Below are 22,094 nucleotides of genomic sequence, written 5' to 3'. Positions count from 1 at the left end.
CCTGAGCATGTGAGCAAGACCCAAAAGCCAGACATCTGGGAAAGAATTCTCTGTAGTAACTCAGAGGCCTCTGTGACACTGTGCCCCAAAGAAACACCCTGACACCCGCATCTTTACCATGGTAATATAATTATGATGTGTTTTGTACAAAGTATGCCTTGTACAGTATCATTTTTAAAGTCTTGATCTGTTGAATATTAATATCATGTTGGATTGTATGTGCTATTATTGTATGGGAAGTTATGAAGTTTTGCTGTGTGTGTGTGTTACTGAAACATGTTGTAAGGTTGGAAACACCCACAACAAGCCTTTCAGATACAAAATGGAGAAGCCAGACAGCATTGATGGCCCATTAAAGGGAATACACACTCACAAGGATTACCCCAGGAACTGTATAAAATGGAAACCTCTCAGAGATAGCACATACACAATGAAGACTGTTTGACTCACAGCAAAAGATCTTTCCAGCAAGCTGGAGAAAAGGGGGAATTGATATCATCACTTGGCCTCACTCCCCCTACAACTCAACACCTGGAAACATGTCTAAAGGAAAAATACTGAACTGCGGAGGTGGTCCCATGCCGGAAAGGAGAATCCCAGCCTATGTATGAAGGAACAATACCACCAAGATGAGATACTGCTTGATTCTAATTCTATCTAGTTTATAGAACTCAGATTGTGATTTTACTTTTTATTTCTTAGGCAACCAACCTTGATCTCTAATTTTACTACTTATAATCACTTAAAATCTATCTTTCTGTAGTTAATAAATTTGTTTTATATTTTACCTAAAACACTGGGTTTTGCTTGAAGTGCTTGGGGAAATCTGCTCAGGAACAAGAGCTGGTGCATGTCCTCCCCACACTGAGGGAGGGGTGGACTGTGTAATAAATTCAGAGCTTCTCTACAATGGCACGTTTCTGCACTCAAACTGCAGACGTGTACACACTGCCAAGCCACTTTGTGCATAGAAACTCCTCAGTTGCAGTGCTACAAAAAAACCACCTCAACGAGAGTTGTAAGGCTATTTGCGCAGAGGCTCCAGCGCTCTATTGCCAGTGTAGACCAGGGGTGGGCAAACTATGGCTGCATCTGGCCCCCAGACTTTTTAATCCGGCCCTTGAGCACCCACCAGGGAGCAGGATCTGGGGCTTGTCCCGCTCTGATGCTCCAGCCAGGAAGCTGGGTCCAGGACTTGCCTCACTCCGCGTGGCTCTCAGAAGCAGCAGCATGTCCCCCTTCTGGCTCCTATGCATCCCAAGCGCTGCCCCAGCAGCTCCCATTGGCTGTTCAGGCAGTGTGCAGAGCCTCCTGGCCGTGACTCCATGTAGGAGCCATGCTGAGGAGACATGCTGCTGCTTCTGGGAGCTGCTTGAGGTAAGTGCTGCCCAGAACCTGCATTCCTGACCCCGTCCCGCGCCCCAACCTCCGGCCCCAACCCTTATCCTGCTCCGGGCCTCCGAACCCCTCAGTCCCAGCCTGGAGCACCCTCCTGCAACCCCAACCCCTCATCCCCAGCCCTACCCCAGAGCCTGTATCCCCAGCCGGAGCCCTAACACCACCACCCCCCCCGCACCCTAACCCCCAATTTTGTGAGCATTCATGGTCCGCCATACAATTTCCATACCCAGATGTGGCCCTTGGGCCAAAAAGTTTCCCCACCCCTGATGTAGACACTTGATTGCTTTCTGGGCTGTAATTGGCCTCCGGAGCTATCCCATAATGCCTCAAGTGACCGCTCTTCATTATTTTGAACTCGGCTGCCCCGGAGACGTACGTCCCTCCTCTTTCAAAGCACTGTTTCAATGCTCGTGCTGTTGAACACAGAGAGAGGATGAGTGTGTGCGTGTGTGTGAGCGCGTATGCCCAGGGAAGGAGGCAGGGGCTGATGTTGGGGTTTCCCCCTCCCCCAGGACTGGTTGGTTCCTGCCACTGTATGAATTTATAAGCCAGCATGCTGACACACACACTGTCCCCCAAAACACACCGTCTCTCTCCACCCCTCCATACACACCCTCCGCCCCCATTCAGTGGAAAAGCAGCTGGCAACATAGTAGGATGCCCATGGAACAATGGGACTGGGAAACCTGTATCATGTGACACCGTGCCTGCTCCAAGAGGCATTGCAAACCCTTCCCAAAACACCCTGCAGCCAGTTGCACAGTGGGATAGCTACCACAATGCAGTGCTGTCTTTGCCGTTGCAAGAGCTGCGCTCCAGAATCACAAGGAGTACAGTGAGGACACGCAACAGTGGTTTAATTCCAGCATTTTTTAACAAGTGATATAACTTGTGGCGCAGACACTTGCTAGTGGAGACATACCCTTATACTGGTCAGGCTTCTGACCAGGGCAAGACGGTACAGCTCTGGGGTCCTAGGCTGAGGAGCTGTGGAGAACTGGCTGGAGCCTCTCTATTGCTGGCTCATGATTCTCTGGCAAAAGCATTCATGTAACGGATCTGGGTGTGTCCCTGCCTGTGGATGTTTGTGTTAAGTGCCGTACCTGGAGAGGTTTGTAGCTTGTCACAGCATCACACTATGAGAGTGAGCCCAGGTTGGCAAGACAGAGGGCTCAGTGGCACCCCAGTTCCAGGTTGCACCCCAGGGAACCTGTCTCAGCCTCCCCATCTAGTGTCCCACCAACAGTCGCTGGAAATATTTGCTACTGGCAGTCGCAGATCAGCTACATGCCATTGTAGGCCATCTCATCATACCATGCCCTCCATAAACTTATCCCACTGTTTTTTGCCCCCACTGCTTCCCTTGGAAGGCTGTTCCAGAATTTCACTCCTCTGATGCTTAGAAACCTTTGTCTAATTTCATGCCTAAACTTGATGGCCAGTTTATATCAATTTGTTCTTGTATCAACATTGGCACTTAACTTAAATAACTCCCCTCCCTATATTTATCCCTCTGATGTATTTATAGAGAGCAATCATCTCTCTCCTTAGCCTTTGTTAGGTTATGCTAAACAAGCCAAGCTCTTTGAGTCTCCTCTCATAAGGCAGGTTTTCCATTTCTCTGATCATCTTTGTTACCCAGGCTCTGTGCATTGGTGTACAAACATCTAGTTGTTTCTGTTTGGCTTAGCCCAGATTCCTCACCCAATTAGGAACATTCATTCTACTGCCAGTATCACCTACCTGTTAGCTTCGTTGGCATTGGCACTATCTTTCCTCTTAATGTCCATTCTCCTACCCACTGCTGTTCCTTTCTCCATTGCTGTATTCTGTCTTCCTTGATTTTGCTCCCACTCAATATTAGTATCAAGTATGGAGATTACATGAGCATCTTCCAAGTGTCTCCCCTGAATTCCTAGTTTAAAGTTCTTTTAATAAGTTGTGCTAACCTCCATACCAGATGCCTATTTCCCTCCCTGCTCAGGTGGAGTCCAGCCTTTAGCAAGAGGGAACTTTGCCCATGGTAGCTGTAAGTCAGAGCCCTGATACCACCAACTTTCTCGCCACTCTAGCATTCTCTTCTGACTATGCCAGCCCTGTCTTGACCTTGTACATTAACTCAGTCCCCGAGCCCCCTTGAATCATTCCCGTGATATCCAGTGCCTGATGCTGGCTACTCACAAAAATCTCACATCCTCTGCCCCCAAAGGAGCAGTGTACCTCAGTTTACCTTCAATTCCCCATCCATATAACACACAGCACTAGTAATAAAACAAGAGGTTTATTTAAGAAAGAACAGATTCAACTAAAAACAAGAGTGAGTGCTAGAAACAGATGGTTACAGTACAAAACAAAATCATAAAACACAAACAAGGGCTTACACTTATTAATAGTTATCTTTCCTATCTAATAACTATTCAAAGAGTTATCAGTGGTTCACTGTCAAATTGGGAGGACATATCTAGAGTGGTCCTGCAGGGGTCAGTCCTGGGTCCGGTACTATTCAATATTTTTATTAATGACTTGGTTAATGGAGTGAAGAGTATGCTTTGGAGGACAGCATCAATATTCAAAATGACTATGACAAATTAGAGAACTGGTCTGAATTCAACAAGATGAAATTCAATAAAAAAGTACAAAGTACTACACTTAGGGAGGAAAAATCAAATGTGCAAATGTAAAATGGGGACTAACACTGGGTAGGTGGTAGTACTACTGAAAAGGTTCTAGGGGTCACAAATTGAATGTAGGTCTACAATATTAAGCAGTTGCAAAAAAGGCTAATATCACTCTGGGGTGTAATAACAGGAGCGTTGTACATAAGACCCAGGAGGTAATTGTCCTGCTCTACTCAGCACTGGTGAAACCTCAGCTGGAGTACTTGTCCAATTCTGGGACTTGTACAATTTTAAGAAACATGTGGATAAAGTGGAAAGAGTCCAGAGGAAAGGAACAAGACAAAAGTTTAGAAAACCTGACTTATTTAGAAAAGCTAGACGAGCACAAGTCCATGGGGCCGGATGTGCTGCTTTCAAGAGTGCTAAAGGAGTTGGCGGATGTGATTGCAGAGCATTGGCCATTATCTTTGAAAACTCATGGTGATCAGGGGAGATCCTGGATGACTGGAAAAAGGTAGTGCCCATCTTTTAAAAAGGGAAGGAGGAGGATCCGGGGAACTACAGGCCAGTCAGCCTCACCTCAGTCCCTGGAAAAATCATGGAGCAAGTCCTCAAGGAATCAATTCTGAAGCACTTAGAGGAGAGGAAAGAGATCAGGAACAGTCAGCATGGATTCACCAAGGGCAAGTCATGCCTGACTAATCTAATTGCTTTCCATGACGAGATAACTGTCTCTGTGGATGAGGGGAAAGCAGTGGACGTGTTGTTCCTTGACTTTAGCAAAGCTTTTGACACGGTCTCCCACAATATTCTTGCCAGCAAGTTAAAGAAGTATGGGCTGGATGAATGGACTATAAGGTGGATAGAAAGCTGGCTAGATCGTCGGGCTCAACGGGTAGTGATCAATGGCTCCATGTCTAGTTGGCAGCCGGTATCAAGTGGAGTGCCCCAAGGGTCGGTCCTGGGGCCGGTTTTGTTCAATATCTTCATTAATGATCTGGAGGATGGCGTAGATTGCACAGTCAGCAAGTTTGCAGATGACATTAACTGGGAAGAGAGGTAGATACGTTGGAGGGTAGGGATAGGATACAGAGGGACCTAGACAAATTAGAGGACTGGGCCAAAAGAAATCTGATGAGGTTCAACAAGGACAAGTGCAGAGTCCTGCACTTAGGACAGAAGAATCCCATGCACTGCTACAGACTAGGGACCGAATGGCTCGGCAGCAGTTCTGCAGAAAAGGACCTAGGGGTTACAGTGGACAAGAAGCTGGATATGAGTCAGCAGTGTGCCCTTGTTGCCAAGAAGGCCAATGACATTTTGGGCTGTATAAGTAGGGGCATTGCCAGCAGATTGAGGGACGTGATCGTTCTCCTCTGTTCGACATTGGTGAGGCCTCATCTGGAGTACTGTGTCCAGTTTTGGGCCCCACACTACAAGAAGGATGTGAAAAAATTGGAAATCGTCCAGCGGAGGACAACAAAAATGATTAGGGGACTGGAACACATGACTTATGAGGGGAGGCTGAGGGAACTGGGATTGTTTAGTCTGCAGAAGAGAAGAATGAAGGGGGATTTGATAGCTGCTTTCAACTACCTGAAAGGGGGTTCCAAAGAGGCTGGATCTAGGCTGTTCTCAATGGTAGCAGATGACAGAACAAGGAGTAATGGTCTCAAATTGCAGTGGAGGAGGTTAGGTTGGATATTAGGAAAAACTTTTTCACTAGGAAGGTGGTGAAGCACTGGAATGCGTTACCTAGGGAGGTGGTGGAATCTCCTTCCTTTGAGGTTTTTAAGGTCAGGCTTGACAAAGCCCTAGCTGGGATGATTTAGTTGGGGATCGGTCCTGCTTTGAGCAGGGGGTTGGACTAGATGACCTCCTGAGGTCCCTTCCAACCCTGGTATTCTATGATTTTATGACCTATGAGGAAAGGTTAATAAAACTGGGCATGTTTAGTTTTGAGAAAAGATGACTGAGTGGGGACCTGATAACGGTCTTCAAATATGTTAAGGGCCGTCAAAGAAAATGGTGATCAATTGTTCACCACGTTCACTGAAGGCGGGACAAGAAGTAATGGGCTTAACCTTTAGAAAGGCAGATGGAGGTTAAATATTAGGAAAATCTTTCCAACTCTCAGAGTAGTTAAGCTCTGGGACAGGCTTCCAAGTGAGGCTGTGGAATCCCTGTCACTGGAGGTTTTTAAGGACAGGTTAGACAAACAGCTGTCAGGCAGGCTCTGGGTTACTTGGCCTTGAGTCAGAGGACTTTTCAAGGTCCTTTCTAGCCCTACATTTCTATAATTCTGTGATAAGTCAGTTTCCTCCCCAGGTTTGGTCTGTTGCAGAGGTGGCTAGCTCCATAGGAACCAGGAGCCAAACTTCCACACCCAAAACATCCCTCACTCCACAAGATGTTTCTTCAGTGAATGCATACAGAGCGCCTCTCCCCACTCTGTGTTATACTGAAACAGTCTTTTGTCTCTATTCTGAGACAGGGCAAACCTCTGTTGTCATGTTTCTTTTTCACCTCCAAGTTGTTTTGATTCCTTGCAGTTCTCTCTGATGGTTTTCCATGGATAGCCTTGGGACAGAGAAAGGTTAGGCAACTAAGCCACACATTGCATAAACGGCTAGCCAGAGTGGGGTAGTAATTCCCTCCTGCTTGAATGGGCCATCACCGAGGCACAGGCTATGTCTACTGTGCACTCTCCTCGGTAAAACTTTTGCTGGTCACGGGTGTGAAACCCCCCCCCCACGCCTGACTGCCAAAGTTTTACATCAAAAAGCGCCAATGTGGACAGTGCTTTGTTGGTGGGACAAAGCTACCGCCCCTCACTAGGGATGGTTTTATTTTGTCAGCAGGAAAGTGCTCTCTTTCTGACAAAGAGCAGCTGCCCTGCGTACCTAACAGTGGCACTGCTGCAGCGGCACAGCTGTGCCGATATAAGGTGTGCAGGGTAGACGTAGCCATATTGTCTTCTGGTGACTAACTTTTACTCGAAGTCCATAAAGCACACCTCCAATGTAAATACACTGTTCCTTAAGTATTACCCCTGCATACAGCTCCCAATGATAATGACAAGTTAGGATCTTTCTGTAGATATTCTACAAGTTACTCTTTATGGATAAATATCCTGTAAGACGTGTCTTTGGTGTAGTGAGTATGTGAGGTCTGAGGGGAGAGATGTTTGCAAAGAACAGGGGACCTTTGCCAAGGAGCCTGTGTAAGACTGCATCCTATTCTGCCCGTCAGGTCACTTCAAAGCGAGCTGTGCCTGTGCCCCTTAATCCGAGTTACAGCACAGATGAACCATTCCTCACAGCAAACCTTGCAACACTTCCTGACTAGCATCTAGAACTCTGTCCTTGTCTCCAAACTGAGAAATGAGCATTTGATGCTGGCACATACCTAACAGCTGCCACTGCATCACAGCAAGAGGTGGTGCCAAGAGCAAACTCCACCCCCGCCCCCAGCACGGCAGCAGCTACACTGCAGGGAAGTCTGTCTCCAGGCTGGGATTTGGAATGCCTGACAGGCAGTTACTTAGAAATAGACCATTTAATGCCACATTCTGGATTATCTCACACTCTGCAGCTTCCTGCCTCCCCCGACTTCCTCGTGAAGAGGCAGCAGCCCCTCCCTCACCTCACTGCCTTTTTGGGTTTGATTTGTAAATGACTCTCAGCAGGGGCAGAGGCTAATGAGAATCACCATCTAAACTGCAAGTGAATCCCTGGAGATGAACAGCCGCTTTGCATGGACATTCATCCATCAGCCTCCAATCCAGCCAATCGGCTCTGCTGGCAGGAGGCAGCTCCTGAGGCAGAGCACCCAGACCCGGCTGTTAAATACAAAGAACTGCTGTTTGATTCCAAAACATCTTGGGGTGGGCACTAAAAATATTCAAGGATAAGGAGACCTCAGCTAACCTCCTTGCCACAGGAGCTGTCCTCACAGCTCCACGCCATTCATGCTGCCTGGTAGTCCAGGCTCCTGTGTTCGCTCCTAAATGAGACGGTCCTGGCCCACGGCACACTCAGATCCTGGGACTGATACCTCAGAGTGGTTCTCATTCTGCCCTGTGTCTGCAAAACTCCTAACAGACCAACCAGCACTGACAAGGAGCAAACTCTCCCCCGACAACTCTGCCACTGAGCCAGCACCCCCAGCCCCTCGCTACTCCTGCACACAGGAAGAACAGTCCCTCCTCCACCAGCCACCTGGAGCAGGAAGCTTGATTAACCCAATCACAGCACCTACCTGAAAACATTAATGGACATGAAATGAACTAGCCCCTTTTAACTCAGCTGCAGCACCCGATTCAAGGGCACCCAGCAGCAGGGAGTTCCATGGGTTAGGTACGTGACACATAGAGGTGCTTCTGGCTGTTTGAAATTACTTGCCCTTTGGCTGATCATTAGGACCAAATTAACAGCAGAGACTGAACAGCTTTCCCCAGACCCTTCATCATGCAGTTCCCTGGGAAGCGTGTCCCTGAGCGTGAGAGTCCAAGCTGCAGGACACCAGTTCCCCCTCAGATGCTGCCACTCAGCCCATACAGGTTGGGGTTTGTTAGCCAGTTTATCCTACCCTAGAGCCCCAAACCAGTGCAGGGCTAACCATTCCTGAGCGACTGGACTCGACCTCTCACAACCTGTGGTATCTGCACAGCAAACAGGATGCGTCAGCTAAGGTGGGAGCTGTCCCTTCAGCACCAGCCAGGCTTGTCCAGTGAGCACGGAGCAGCCCACTTGTTAGTCTACATATACCTCCCCAGCACAGTAAGGGCAGAGGGAGAGGCATGCTCTGGAGCAAACTGCCAGGAGATATGCAGGAGAGGCTGTTGCTCTTAGCAGAGAGATCCAAGCCTCTCAGTGCAGGGAAGCCACAAAGGCAAACAAGTATTTGGTAGTCAGGTAGAGGCAGTCAGTTGGCCCCCTTGATATCAGAGCAGCTAACTTCTCCCTCTAAAGAGCATTCAGGGTCTGCAAAGAGACTGAAGCTGCCCAGTGTGGGAGGTGCGGGGGCTGGAGATGTTCCAGGAGCGAGGCAAACACTTGGATGCACGGGGTGGATGTGCCGAGTACAAAGGTCACTCTTTTCTGACCATTACTCCATTTTACAGGTGACCTTAACAATAAATCACTGTCACAGTCACGTGCGCATATAGGGTAAGAGACCCTCCGATGAGCTGGAAGCATCAACCCCCATCTTACAAATAGGGAAGCCAAGGCACTGACCTTACCTGCCCTGTTTAAGGACAAAGGAGCAGTGAAACATCTTAGGGGGGGAGAGGTAGCTCAATGGTTGGAGCATTGGCCTGCTAAACCCAAGGTTGAGAGTTCAAACCTTGCATGGGCCATTTAGGGATCTGGGGCAAAAACTGGAGATTGGTCCTGCTTTGAGCAGGGGGTTGGACTAGATGACCTTCTGAGGTCCCTTCCAACCCTGAGATTCCATGATTTCATGATCTGGGAGCAGAACCCAGTCTCCTGCCTCCTGGAGCCCTGCTCTAACCCCAAGACATGCTGCCTTGCTAATGCACTGAAAACCCCAGACAGCCAGAGGAGCTTTTGGCACAGACTTGACAATTCACCTTCTTTAGATTAGCTTCCTCAAATCATGGCTCAGCAGCTCTGCCAAGCTGACAGCACATTCTATTCCTCACCAGAGAGGTACTTACCCTGCCATGTCACCACAGTGTGCAAGAGCCTTCCAGTGGCGTATTAGGGTTCAGAGATTTTTTCTAAAGGCCAGCAGGGACCCCCTAGCTGAGCTCCTGCATATCACAGACCAGAGAATTTCAGCTAGCCCCTCCTGCACTGAGCCCAATAACTTGTGTCTGGCTAAAGCATAACTTCCAAAAAGGCATCTGGTCTGATCTGAAAACACCAAGATATGCAGAATCAGTGATTTCCCTTGGGAGTTTGTTCCAGTGTAAAGCACACTAACAGTTCAACATTTGCGTCCTATTTTTGACTTGAATTTGTCTGGCTTCAGTGGCCAGCTATCCATTTTTGCTATGCCTTTCTCCACTTGTTTAAAGAGCCTTCTAGTACCTTGTATTTTGTCCCTGAGAAGGTCCTTGATCACGGCAGATAAGACACCCCTTGATCTTCATTTTGATTGACCTCTTTAAGTCTCTCAAAGTCTGACATTTTCTGCAGCCTTCAAATCATTGTTGTGGCTCTTCAAAGTGACATGACTAACTCCTGTCACATGTGGTTCATTCTCTTTCATCCAGTGGATGTGCAGTAGTGTTTTCTTTGGGGTTTGTTGCTCTGCGTATGTAACAAAGGCAAGCTGGAGAAGTGCTTCAGGCACTTGGAGCAGGAGACAGAGCGGTCTGGAATGGTCGATAGTTCTTGGGGAAGTTCACTTCACAGTCTGCAACTGTCCCCAGAGAAGTTCTGTCTACCACAGACAAGCTTTACCCTTATTGTAGAGCATTCCACTGGGCCAGAGGAGCAGAGTTCTCAACCACAGCCCTCATCCTAGAACTTTTGGCTCTGTTAGATAGCCTAGGCCCAGGCCGTAGGGCATTTTGAAGACAAGGGCTGAGGCCTTCAACTCAGCTCTATACTCTATGGAAAGCCATAGTGTAGAGAGCAGAGGACAGGTGTGATGTGCTCACGTAGGCCGTGTTGTTAAGGAGCCACGCTGTGGGGTTCTGCTTGACCTATATTGTACTGCCATAGTCCAGAGAAGGTGACCAAGGTGTGTCTAACAGAGGCCTTATTGGAAATCCTGGGAGGTGGGTGCGCGCAAGCCTGCGCACTTCTAAAGGCCCCTCCCCAGCCTAGGAGGAGGGATCACTGTACCCAGGTTCCAACTGATTGCCTGGGACAATTAATGAGAAAACAGGATCGGGAGTGGAGGTCAGAGGTTCAAAACAAGGGTACCGGATGGGGACACTGAGCAGAGGACCCCGGACAGTGCCCACCACTCCTCAAAGGTATCTAGGGAGCCAGCAGACGTTGCCCAGTGGAACTCTGCCCAGAGGCACGAGACCAGGGAGGAACGGAAATAGGCCCCACAGTCGCAGAGCACCTCCTCGTCCAACAGCCTCCTCCTGGTGTTATAGATGGTGACTTTGGCCGAAGCCAGGAGGTGGTTGACAAGGAGGTCTTGCGACTTCGTGGGGCCACGGATAGGGTGTGTGAAAATGAACTGGTGTGGGGAAAAAGTGCAGCCAGAACCTCAACAAGAGGTTAGGGGCTGCAACCTGGCACATTCGAGGAAGGCATGTGCCAGGTTCTCCCTCACGCCACAGAAGGGGCAGGCCTCGGGGAAGGGGGTGAACCATGCCAGATACACGCCCGAGCTCATGGCTCTGTGAAGGAGCTGCCAACCGATGTCCCCTTAGGTTAGGTCATTGTCCACCAGGATGGGACAGAGTCTCCTAGCCAGCTGGATATGGTAGAAAGTATTAATTGCAGATACTGCTATGAGAGAGCTTGGTGACAGCAAGGAATTCAAGAGGCTCAAACTACAATTGAATTGACTAATTGTGGAGATGAATCTTCAACTGAAGTAGATGCCACCGTGGCTGCAAACTCCTCAAAATACTCTCCTTTGCCCACCAGCACCACTTCTGTCTTGTTCAGGATCAGTTTCAGCCAGCTGTTCTCCAGCCAAGCTCTGGGCCATCTTGGTGGAATGGTGTGATCATCTAGGTGAAAGACAGGCAGAGCTGAGTATCATCTGCATGTTGCTAACACTTGAGTCCAGGTGTTCTGACCAGTTCACCTAATGGCTCCATATAGATGTTGAATAAGACCAGAGAGAGAACGGATCCCCATGGGACTCCACAGGGGTGTGGTCCAATGGTGGAAATGCAGTTTCCCCATCACTTCTTGCTTTATATAATTATAATTAGTATAATTAGGCAGGCCGGGAAAGAATTTGAAGAGCAACAAACCAAAGAAAAAAAAATGCTGTTAGTTTTTGTAAGTACATCAGAAGCAAGAAACTTGCCAAACAATCCGTGGGGCCACTGGATGATCCAGGTGCTAAAGGAGCACTCAAGAAAGACAAGGCCATTGCAGAGAGGCTAAACAAATTCTTTGCATCAGTCTTCACTGCAGAGGATGTGAGGGAGATTTCTACACCTGAGCCATTCTTTTTTAAGTGATAAATCTGAGGAACTGACCCAGATTGAGGTGTCAATAAAGGGGATTTTGGAACAATTTGATAAATTAAACAGTAATAAGTCACCAGAACTAGACAGTATTCACTCAAGAGTTCTAAAGGAACTCAAATATGAAATTGCAGAACTATTAACTGTGGTATGCAACCTATCATTAAATCAGCTTCTGTCCCAGATGATTGGAGGATAGCTAATGTGATGCCAATTTTTGAAAAAGGCTCCAGAGGTGATCCTGGCTATTACAGGCCAGTAAGCCTAACTTCAGTAACAGGCAAATTGGTTGAAACTATAGTAAGGAACAGAATTATCAGACACACAGATGAACATTATTTGCTGGGGATGAGCCAACACAATGTTTGTAAAGAAAAATCATGACTCACCAATCTATTAGAATTCTTTGAGAGGGTGAACAAGCATGTGGACAAGGGTGATGCAGTGCATATAGTGTACTTGGATTTTCAGAAAGCCTTTGACAAGGTCCATCTCTTAAGCAAAGTAAGCGGTCATGGGATAAGAAGGAAGATCCTCCCATGAATCAGTAACTGGTTAAAAGACAGAAAACTAAGAGTAGAACTAAATGATCAGTTTCCAGAATGGAGAGAGGTAAATAATGGTCTCCCGCAGGGGTCTGTATTGGGACCAGTGCTATTCAACATATTCATCAGTGATATAGAAAAAGGGGTAAATAGTGAGGTGGCAAAGTTTGCAGATGATATAAAATTACTCAAGATAGTTAAGTACAAAGCTGACTGCGAAGAGTTACAAAAGCAACAAAATAGCAGGTGAAATTCAATGTTCATAAATGCAAAGTAAAGCACATTGAAAAACATAATCCCAACAATACAAACAAAATGATGGGGTTTAAATTAGCTGTTACCACTCAACAAAAAGAACTTGGGAGTCATTGTGGATAATTTTCTGAAAACGTCCGCTCAATGTGCAGCGGCAGCTAAAAAAGCGAACAGGATGTTGGGAACCACTAGGAAAGGGAGAGATAAGAAGCAGCTTCCATTTGAGGACAGATTAAAAAGACTGGGACTGTTCAGCATGGAAAGGAGATGACCAAGGGGGGAGAGGATAGAGGTCTATAAAAATCATGCCTGGGGGGGGAGAAAGTGAATAAGGACGTGTTATTTACCCCTTCACATAACCCAAGAACCAGGGGTCACCCAATAAAATTAATAGGCAGCAGGTTTAAAACAAACAAAAGGAAGTATTTCTTCAAACAATGCACAGTCAACATATGGAATTTGTTGCCATGGGATGTTGAGCAGGCCAAAACTATAACTGGGTTAAAAAAAAAAATTAGATAAGCTCATGGAGAACAAGTCCATCAATGGCTATTAGCAAGATGGTCAGGGATGCAACCCCAAGGTCTGGGTGTCCCTAAGCCGCTGATTGCTAGAAGATGGGTTTGGACAATGCGATAACTGCCCTGTTCTGTTCATTCCCTCTGAAGCACCTGGCACTGGCCACTGTCAGAAGACAGGATACTGGGCTAGATGGACCACTGGTCTGACCCAGTATGGCTGTTGTGTTTTTGTGTGTATCCCTCCAGGAAGGATTCAAACAATTTTAGTGAATTGTGGAACCCTGCCACCTCTTTTAGGTGAGACAGAAGAACCTCAGTATTGAACACTGTGGAGAAGTCCAGGAGGATAAGACTGAATGTCTACCCTGTAACCAGTGACAGGAGGAGATCATCCACTAGTGCCAGTATAGCAGTTTCAATTCCAAGTCCTGGCCTGAATCCAGATAGCGCCATGTCTAGGATACTGGCTTCAATTAGACGAGCATATAGCTGGCCTTTGGTTAGTGTCAAAATGAGCTTGCTCAGGAATGGGAGATATGTCACCGAGTGGTAGTTGGCTACAATGGAAGTATTTAGGGTGGGTTTCTTTAGGACTGGTCAGACTGTTGCGTGTTTGAGGGAGGAAGGAAAGAATTCTTCCCTGAATGAGGCGTTGGTTGTTCTGATCAGGAATGCCCAGGAACAGCAGGGCTGGATTCACAGGTCCTTTAGGGTGCCCAGAACTACTTGGAGAGTGATTTACTAATCTGTGGGAACATGGGCAGGCTGTCGGTTGGCTGCTATAATGGGAGTTGATCTGTGCTGCGTCCACAAGTGCATGCAGCCCATTGGATGAGTGTGGGAGAGAGCTGACCACATATATTTTCCCCGTATATTTAGTGCACTGCAGTGATGTTTAGTGTACTTGCTCTACAACATCTGGAGTGTGAAACGCAAGGCTTTGTAAACCCCAGAGTTATTCAAACACACAGTGTGAAAGTCAGTTAATGTTGCTAAGGGACAAGAATGGGAAACTCAAAGCCACAGACCTAGCACATGCCATACACATACACATCACAGACTCGCCCAAACACACTGTGGAAAACCAATCCTCCCCATGCAGTCACCACGCTCATACTCAGACAACATCAATTCTGCCCACCGCAAAGCCAACCAAAGCACCACACGCTGGATCAAAACAGTACAAAACCGATGTCTAACTGCGAGGGTAGTTAAGCACTGGAATAAATTGCCTAGGCAGGTTGTGGAATCTCCATCACTGGAGATTTTTAAGAGAAGGTTAGACAAACACCTGTCAGGGATGGTCTAGATAAAACTTGGTCCTGCCATGAGTGCAGGGGATACTTAAGGTCCCTTCCAGTCCTATAATTCTGTACACACCAGAGATCAGTGTGGCCCCCCCCATCACCCTCACCACTAGTGACAGCCTCTGCCACAGCCAACACACATGCCTCCCGTGCCACTGCTGATCAGCACCATACACCCCCTCCCCTCCCCTCCCAGGAACAGGGTGACCTTATTTCTCAAAGGGAAAACAGGACACTGCCCGGGGCTGACCCAAGCCCCTCCCTCCAGCCTCCCCCCCTCCGCCCGCCTCACGCTGGCCCCAGCCACTCACCTGAGCTGCCCGCCCTCCCCGCGCAGGGTTGGTCCCAGCCACTCGCCTGAGCCCTGCCGGCTCCCCACTTGAGACTCTTGCTGGTTGCTCAAACCATGCTGCCGCCCCTCCTCCACACTGTACCCCACCTTTTTGACAAAAGTGGGCATTTGTCCAGTTGGGAAGAGCAAATGGGACAAATGCCCTCTTCTGCCAAAAAAGTCTGGATGGCCGGGACAGGGCTTAAAAAAGGGACTGTCCCAGCCAAAACAAGTCATATGGGCATCCTAGATAGTAACCAACACCCCCCCAGCCAATGTGCGTGGACCCTCTCCACCCCACAATGTGCGCATGCACCCCCCTGCACTGCTAGTGACCGACTGCCCCCTGCAGGGCCAACCCCCCACCCCCCATGTCACGACTGACAGACCTATCTGCATGCAAAGGTGCCCCAATCAGAGGCATGTACCACTGTTCCTGCAAGGTAGATGGAGGTCACAGAGGGGCGCATAGGCTACTTACCGTCACTTACAAATACCACCACAGAGCACAAACCTGACCATTTGGGCAGTTAGTTACATGAATGCAGAACTCATCAAAAAAGCCAAAACTCACTCTTCACACAAATAACATGACACTTGCACAGCATTTCTCCATGTCATTCTGCAAGGGGCAGAGTTAAGATTGTAACTTGGTCTGTCATCACTCTACAAGGTTAATCAGTTTTTTCAGGTATATTAAACTTCTGCTGTTGCCATAGAGATAAGTGTGTTTGTTTTTAAACTCATTGAATAAGGTGAACTTCTTGCTGCGGGCAGGCTCAGAGGTGGCCACATGCCATGGTTTTTAACTGAAAGGGTTCCAAACAAAGGGAAGACTACCCCTCTGAAATGTGGCATATCGCAACACTGATTTAACAACTACAGAACTTCTCAACGCAAAGTACTTAGCAATATTCAACCAGACTAAAATCGATAGTTCCAGAACAGAAGATTGCAAAGGACCCATTGAAAGGAAACTCCTGGTGCAATCCCAGTTGTGCAGTCATCATTAGCACCTCCCAAACTGCACAAAGGAGACCTTAGCACCACATCCAGGCCCGCTCCACACCACCATGAGTGAGGGACAGCACTGCATCCGCGTGGCTAAGGGTGTACAAGGATTGCAGCAGGTTCACACTGCAGACCCACAGCTAATTGGCTGGGGTGAAAACAGATTGATGGCAACTCTGTACTGCTGACACATTATCCCCCTGGCTCCCAGGCCTCCGTCACACACCATGCTCTTGTCATCCCAACACCGAATGGCAGCTCTGCTCCGTTCTCCTGTGCCGAGCACCCTGCCGCACTGGCTCACAGTATATGAAAAAGCCTGTCTTTTTCAGAGTCAAACAGGAAGCATGGCCTGTCCTTGTGTCCTATGGCTGGGCTGCTGCATCATTGTCAGGGTTCCAATTCCGGCTGTCAGTGGCATCCCTTTGGCACATTTCTAAACTCCCCGCACATGACTGCTTTATATAATGCTCCCCTATGCATCCCCTGCCAGTGATCTATCAGACAGAAGGCAGCTCGGAGGCCAGCTTTCCCATGCCTGTCACAACGGAGCTGACACGAATAGGGCAATGCTCAGTACCTCCTATGGGCTCCCACAGGAAAAGCCAAGACCTAGGGAAGGATAAACAGGAGCTTCCATGTGCCAGGCCGAAACCATCAGGTCCCCCCACACTGCTGAGTGTTCTGGCTTTCTGCCCCCTTGTGGCAACAGCAGCTCCATGTCTAGACAATACCCCATTGGCAGACTGCCTCAGCTAGGGTGACCAGATAGCAAGTGTGAAAAATCGGGACGGGGGTGGGGGAGTAATAGGAGCCCATATAAAAAAAACCCCAAATACTGGGACTGTCCCTATAAAATTGGGACTTCTGGTCACCCTAGCCTCAGCCACGTTTCACACATTTCAAGAGGACAGAAAGAAGGGCTCAGTCTGACCACCTCATCTGAGCCCTATGTAACACTGTCCAGAGACCCTCACCCAAAAATTCCTGCAGCTAGCCCAGAACTATAGCTGAGGGATATTTTTCAGCAAATCATTTATTCACTGAAAAATGCAGTTTTTACTGACCCACAACTATTCATGAATCCACGCTGAGTCACTGAATAGTTTCAACTGAACTGAAAAAAAATCAAAACATTGTTGAAATGTCAAAACAAAACGTTTCAACCCCAAATTTTTTGTTTCAATTTCAGACATTTTCAGAAAAGCAAAGAACTGGGCTCACGAAATGCCGGGAGACAGGGAGAGGAGAAGGAGGCGCCATTTGGGGCAGCTCCATGGCCTGTGTTGTGCAGGAGGTCAGATTAGATGATCATAATGGTTCCTTCTGGCTTGGAATCTGTGAGGAGGTGGCCTCCTTTATGACTGCTAGCCACATAGAACTCTCATCAGGGATGCTGGAGACCCCAGTTCAATTACCCTCTGCCTGAGGCGTGGGTATCAAAGGCCAGGGCAGGCTAAGCCTCCCCTAATCCAGGCCATGGCCCAGCCCATGATCTGCCCCGAGACCTCGCCTCCCTCCCCTCTCCCCTGAAGCTGGTGGAGACTCAGCTCCAGCCAGGGGCAGCTCGAGGCAGCTGGGCCAGGGCTTCACTGGCCTGGGGGGGGGGGGAGAGGGGCTGCTCCTCCTGCCATGGGGGGGGGCCTAGACTCCCCAAAGTTGGGGTTCACCCACCACCCATGCTGAGAACAATGTATTTGCACCTGGGGGGTCCCCCATTGCAGAAATGTGTCCTTGCTACTGGTTTATGGACTATTCTGGTGTAGGGCTCTCTCACTCTCTCCTGTTGAAACTGCTCCAATTTGTATAAAATAATTAATCAAAGGAACAGTGACTTGAACTTGATCTTCCACATCACAGCTGAGTGGCCTGCCCGCCTGGCCACAGAGTCAGTGACTCTGTCCTTGATCTCATGAGCATTTGTTACCATCCACAGTGGCATCATTCATTGGGCTAGCCTCTGGATCTCACAAGGCCTTTTCCATCTACTATCAAAAATCTCCCCCCCTACACAGGTAGTATTAGAGTCCAAGTTTAAGGCCAGTGGGGCCACCATCACTACCTGCACACTAAACCCACAGCCATGGAGTGGACCAAGATCAAATAACCCCTTAACCTTCTCTGGAGTAAACTAAATAGATTGAGCTTCCCTAGTCTCTTGCTATAAGGAAGGTTTTCCAGACACAGACACAATAGCCAGCAGTGGTCTCACTAATGCTATAGACAGAGGCAATTTCACGTTCCTACTCCTGCTTAAAGTTCTTCTCTTATTCATCCCAGGATGGTGTTCACCCTCTAAACCCTGACAGGAGCTCATGTTTCCTTTATCCTTTATCCTTTAACCTTTATCCTTTGCAGAGCTGCTGCATTCCAAGATACAGACCACATCCCGAAAGCATGACCTACATTCTTTGCTCCTAGCTGTACAGCCTTTTGTTTGGCTGCATTAAAACACATTTCCCAATACTCAAATCCAGGAGAGACAGAGCCAGCCCATCAGCTCCTGCCCAGAGAGCACCAAATTTCTGCCAAGGGAGCCATAAGACCTGTCCTCGCCCAGGTCTCTCCCCAGCCTTCTTTCTGTACTCAGACATGCGCGTGTTGACAACAGAGGCTGCTCAATGCCCTGATGGACTCCACCTGAGCTCAGACAAGCAATGCTCTCTTTGGGATGTGTCAAACTGAGGCTTCTGTACTCATCTATGAGCCTCTCTTGCCACTGGGAGGTGTCAGCCTCAGCAGCAGCAGGGCAGCGGTGCAAAACACCAGGGCATTAGAGAAGGCACTTCCTGCCTGCCCCACAATAGCTACCATCACCACCAAACAGTCGGTGCCTGATGCAGGCAAAGCCCACTCCATGCATTGTGGGGAGGCAGAAGCAGAAATGCTGCAACTTGGAGCTGGGGCCAGTGGGAGAACCCTGACCAGGGACATCTCCCACTCCCAACCCCCCCGAGCACCAGGGTGCAAGCATTCAACCCGCTCTGCCCAGCTGGGGTCTGGGGAACACCATGCCAAAAAGCCCCCAGTAGGAGCATGAACCTGCCCTCCACCTGGGGAGTCCTTACCTTTGAGACACCACCCAAGTCTCATCCAGCTGACAAACCTGCCCTGAAATGCACAGGGATGGGAGAGGAACAGAACCCACGCAGTGAAAAGGAGAGAGACCAGCTGCCACCCAGCTTCCCTACAAGTCCTTGGCGCGTACAGTGCAGGCTTTACGCCCCAGCACCCCTCACATCTCAGCACAAGCTGGGCACGATCTTGGCCCTCTTACCATGATCTCGGCCTGGGCCCACCAGGCCGTGGGAAGGAGACAAGATGGAACATCTACCAGGTGCTTTCAGTAGGTGCCAGTGTAGCGTGAGCTCAGCTCCTGGGGAGGGGAGCTCCCAGATGGAGACAGAAGGCTCCACACCAGGGGAGAACCTGACAAGACTTCAAGCAGACATGTCCTGCAGCAGCCACTGCTCCGCTGTGGTGACGTCAGCCTTCCTGGGAGCTGGCAGGCAGGACACACTGTGCATACAGGCTGCAGTGCTCCCATACTGCCGGGCTTCAGCAGACAGCGGCCCATGTTCCTCACCAGCCACAGCTTGCGTCTACAAATTGAATTTCACACTCATGTGCCCTTGAACAAGACACAGGTGGCTGAAGAACTCTCTGTCGCTCGCTCCCCCGCTGCATCTGTCTCCTCTTCTCCCCACCCCACACCTCTCCTTCTTCACTGGGTGGTGGGAGGGGAGGTGGGGCTCACAGCCACCTGCCCCAGTCTCTTGCAGGACACACAGCGAAGGCTGCATTTGGACAGTGCTTGCTCTCTGCTGAGCTGTGACCCCCAAGACCCAGACCTGAGCAGCTCCCCTGAAATGGAGGGGAGAGCAGCCCAGAGGGCTGATCCCAAGGACTCAGCACTTCATCGCCAGTTCACAGCCCCATGGCACAGCATTATTTTTGTAAATATCTTCAATAAATAACAGCCATTTCTGCAGTTGGATAAAAATGAAAGGCGCATTGGAGGTTTCCAAAACTCCCAGAAACAACCCCAATTCTCAGCCAAAGCCTCCCTGGGATCAGAAAGGATTTCACCCCAAGCACCCTTGTATCCTGTCATGGAGACCAAGGGGGGGGGGGGGGGGAAGGGAAGAGAGAGACAAAAGGGTCCTGGCCCCCTCGCTATCCTCACACGTAGGCACAGAAAACCCAGGGTAGCTGCACCATGGACGTGCACGGATGCTGCCTGCACCTGCCTGGCTCTAGGAAGAGAGAGCCAAGCTGCTGGCAGAGGCATTCCCTCCCCACCAAAAAAAAAAAAAAAAAAGAACGTGTCTGGGACTTCATCTTCTACTTCTCCACACCTGTGAACAAGGCTGATGATCCAAACAGTTCTGAAACAGGAGCACAGGAATTACCAGACCAGACCAGGACAAGAATCCAGCCCCCAGCACCAGCTGCAAGAACCCACAGAAGAGAATATCCTTCTACCTAACCCCCATCAACTGGCATTTGCCCCATGCCCAAGGGCTCAGATCCCTCTCATTCTGATCTAATGGAACTCTGGCTGTCACCGACTGCAGCTTGGCAGGGGGTAAGACTACATAACCCTTACGGTCCCTTCTAATCCTATGGTTCTAGGTCACCGTCTAATTGTCTCATTGCTACATGTGTGGCCTCAGTGACACCTTGTGGCAGTGAGTTCCACAGGTCAATTGTGGGGTGTGAAAAAGCATTTCCTTCTCAAGTGTGCTGCCTTTCAGTGTCCCTCCACTGGCCCTTGGTCTTGTGCAGAGAGCAAAGGAGAATGGCCACACCTGATCTCCGTTCTCTAAACTGTTCATCACTGTGGATCCCTCTACCTCACCCTCTTATTTGTCTGCTCTTTAAACAGCCCCAACAGTTTCTCTCTCCAGGTGGTCTCTCCCAACCCTTAATTCTTCTCATTGCCTGCCCTTGAACGCCTCCAAGCCCTGCCCCACCCTGGAGATGGGCTGGCCCAGAGAAGCTGTGTCCAGGGAGGGTGCTCATTGATTTGGATAATGGCACTAGAATATTCTCCTGTTACTTTCTTGCAGCCCAATAGTTCAGTGGATTCCCTGACAGCAGCTGCACACTGAGCTCAGATTTCATTGGCCTACTGCTCACCAGGATGCTCAGGTCTTTTTCTGATTTAACATAGAACCAGTGACAAGTCTGAGGCGTTCGTTCTTTCCACAACACGTAAGTGAAAGTTTATGGGGAGGAGGGCAGACAAGGGCAGATCAAACTGAGATCAAGACCCTCTTCTTAAGTCCACAGTACCTGCCATACAGGGGTAACCCCCAGAGACAAGTCACATAGATCATCTGATCCTGCTGCCAGCACACTCTGCAGAAGCTCCAGTGCCTGAGGAAGCCATGGAGAGGTAGTGTTAAGAGGCAGATCCCAGGGGACACCAATGCTTCCATGGCACTAAAGCAGCTTCAAGTAATTTGTCTGTTACCAAACCACACTCAAATCTGCAGCAGGTTTGGAGACAACTGAATACAGGCCTACTAGAGATGTGATCAACAGCCTCTATGTAACTAGGAACCCAAGTGAGAGAGCCAAGCGGTGACAAGAACGGGGAAGGGACCTGTGAACCTGCCAAGCCAGGAATACTGCAGCCCCAGGATGGAGAGGGGAGGGCCTAGTGCACAGGATCACAGCACCACCTGCAGACGAGGCAGAGGCTCCTTTGCTCCAGGGCAGGAGCGATGGATTGCTTGTGAGCCCTGCAGCCCTAGCAAGGAGTTTCTTGTGCCTGGGAGGACCCAGGGAATGATTTCTCTTGCTGCAGTCCCAAGGGGAGAGAGCTGCCTGAACCACAGGTGTGAGCATTTATGGGGTCAGCAGAGGCCAAGGTCAGAACCTGCAAAGGGGCTGACCCACCTTCCCCTAGTCCCTAGCAACTCTCTACCATTCACCGTGTCCCTGCTCAGATCCCTGA

General features: G+C 49.2%; 1 protein-coding gene across 6 annotated transcripts in view; it reads right to left on the bottom strand.

Annotated features, from left to right (window-relative positions):
• NLGN3 (neuroligin 3) overlaps positions 1 to 22,094 on the bottom strand; it is a 104,200-nt gene that overhangs the window by 72,610 nt on the left and 9,496 nt on the right. The window contains exon 1 of one of the 6 annotated variants that reach the window (XM_043522565.1): positions 19,407 to 19,425. The exons of the other annotated variants lie outside the window; for them this stretch is intronic. The gene's annotated coding sequence lies outside the window, so the exon portion shown is untranslated. Of the gene's footprint in view, positions 1 to 19,406; positions 19,426 to 22,094 lie in introns of those variants that run through there. 6 annotated transcript variants of the gene reach the window in all.

This window comes from Chelonia mydas, chromosome 9, assembly GCF_015237465.2.
Source record: "Chelonia mydas isolate rCheMyd1 chromosome 9, rCheMyd1.pri.v2, whole genome shotgun sequence".
Taxonomy (NCBI): Eukaryota; Metazoa; Chordata; order Testudines; family Cheloniidae; genus Chelonia; species Chelonia mydas.
This window is presented reverse-complemented; position numbering and strand designations above follow the sequence as displayed.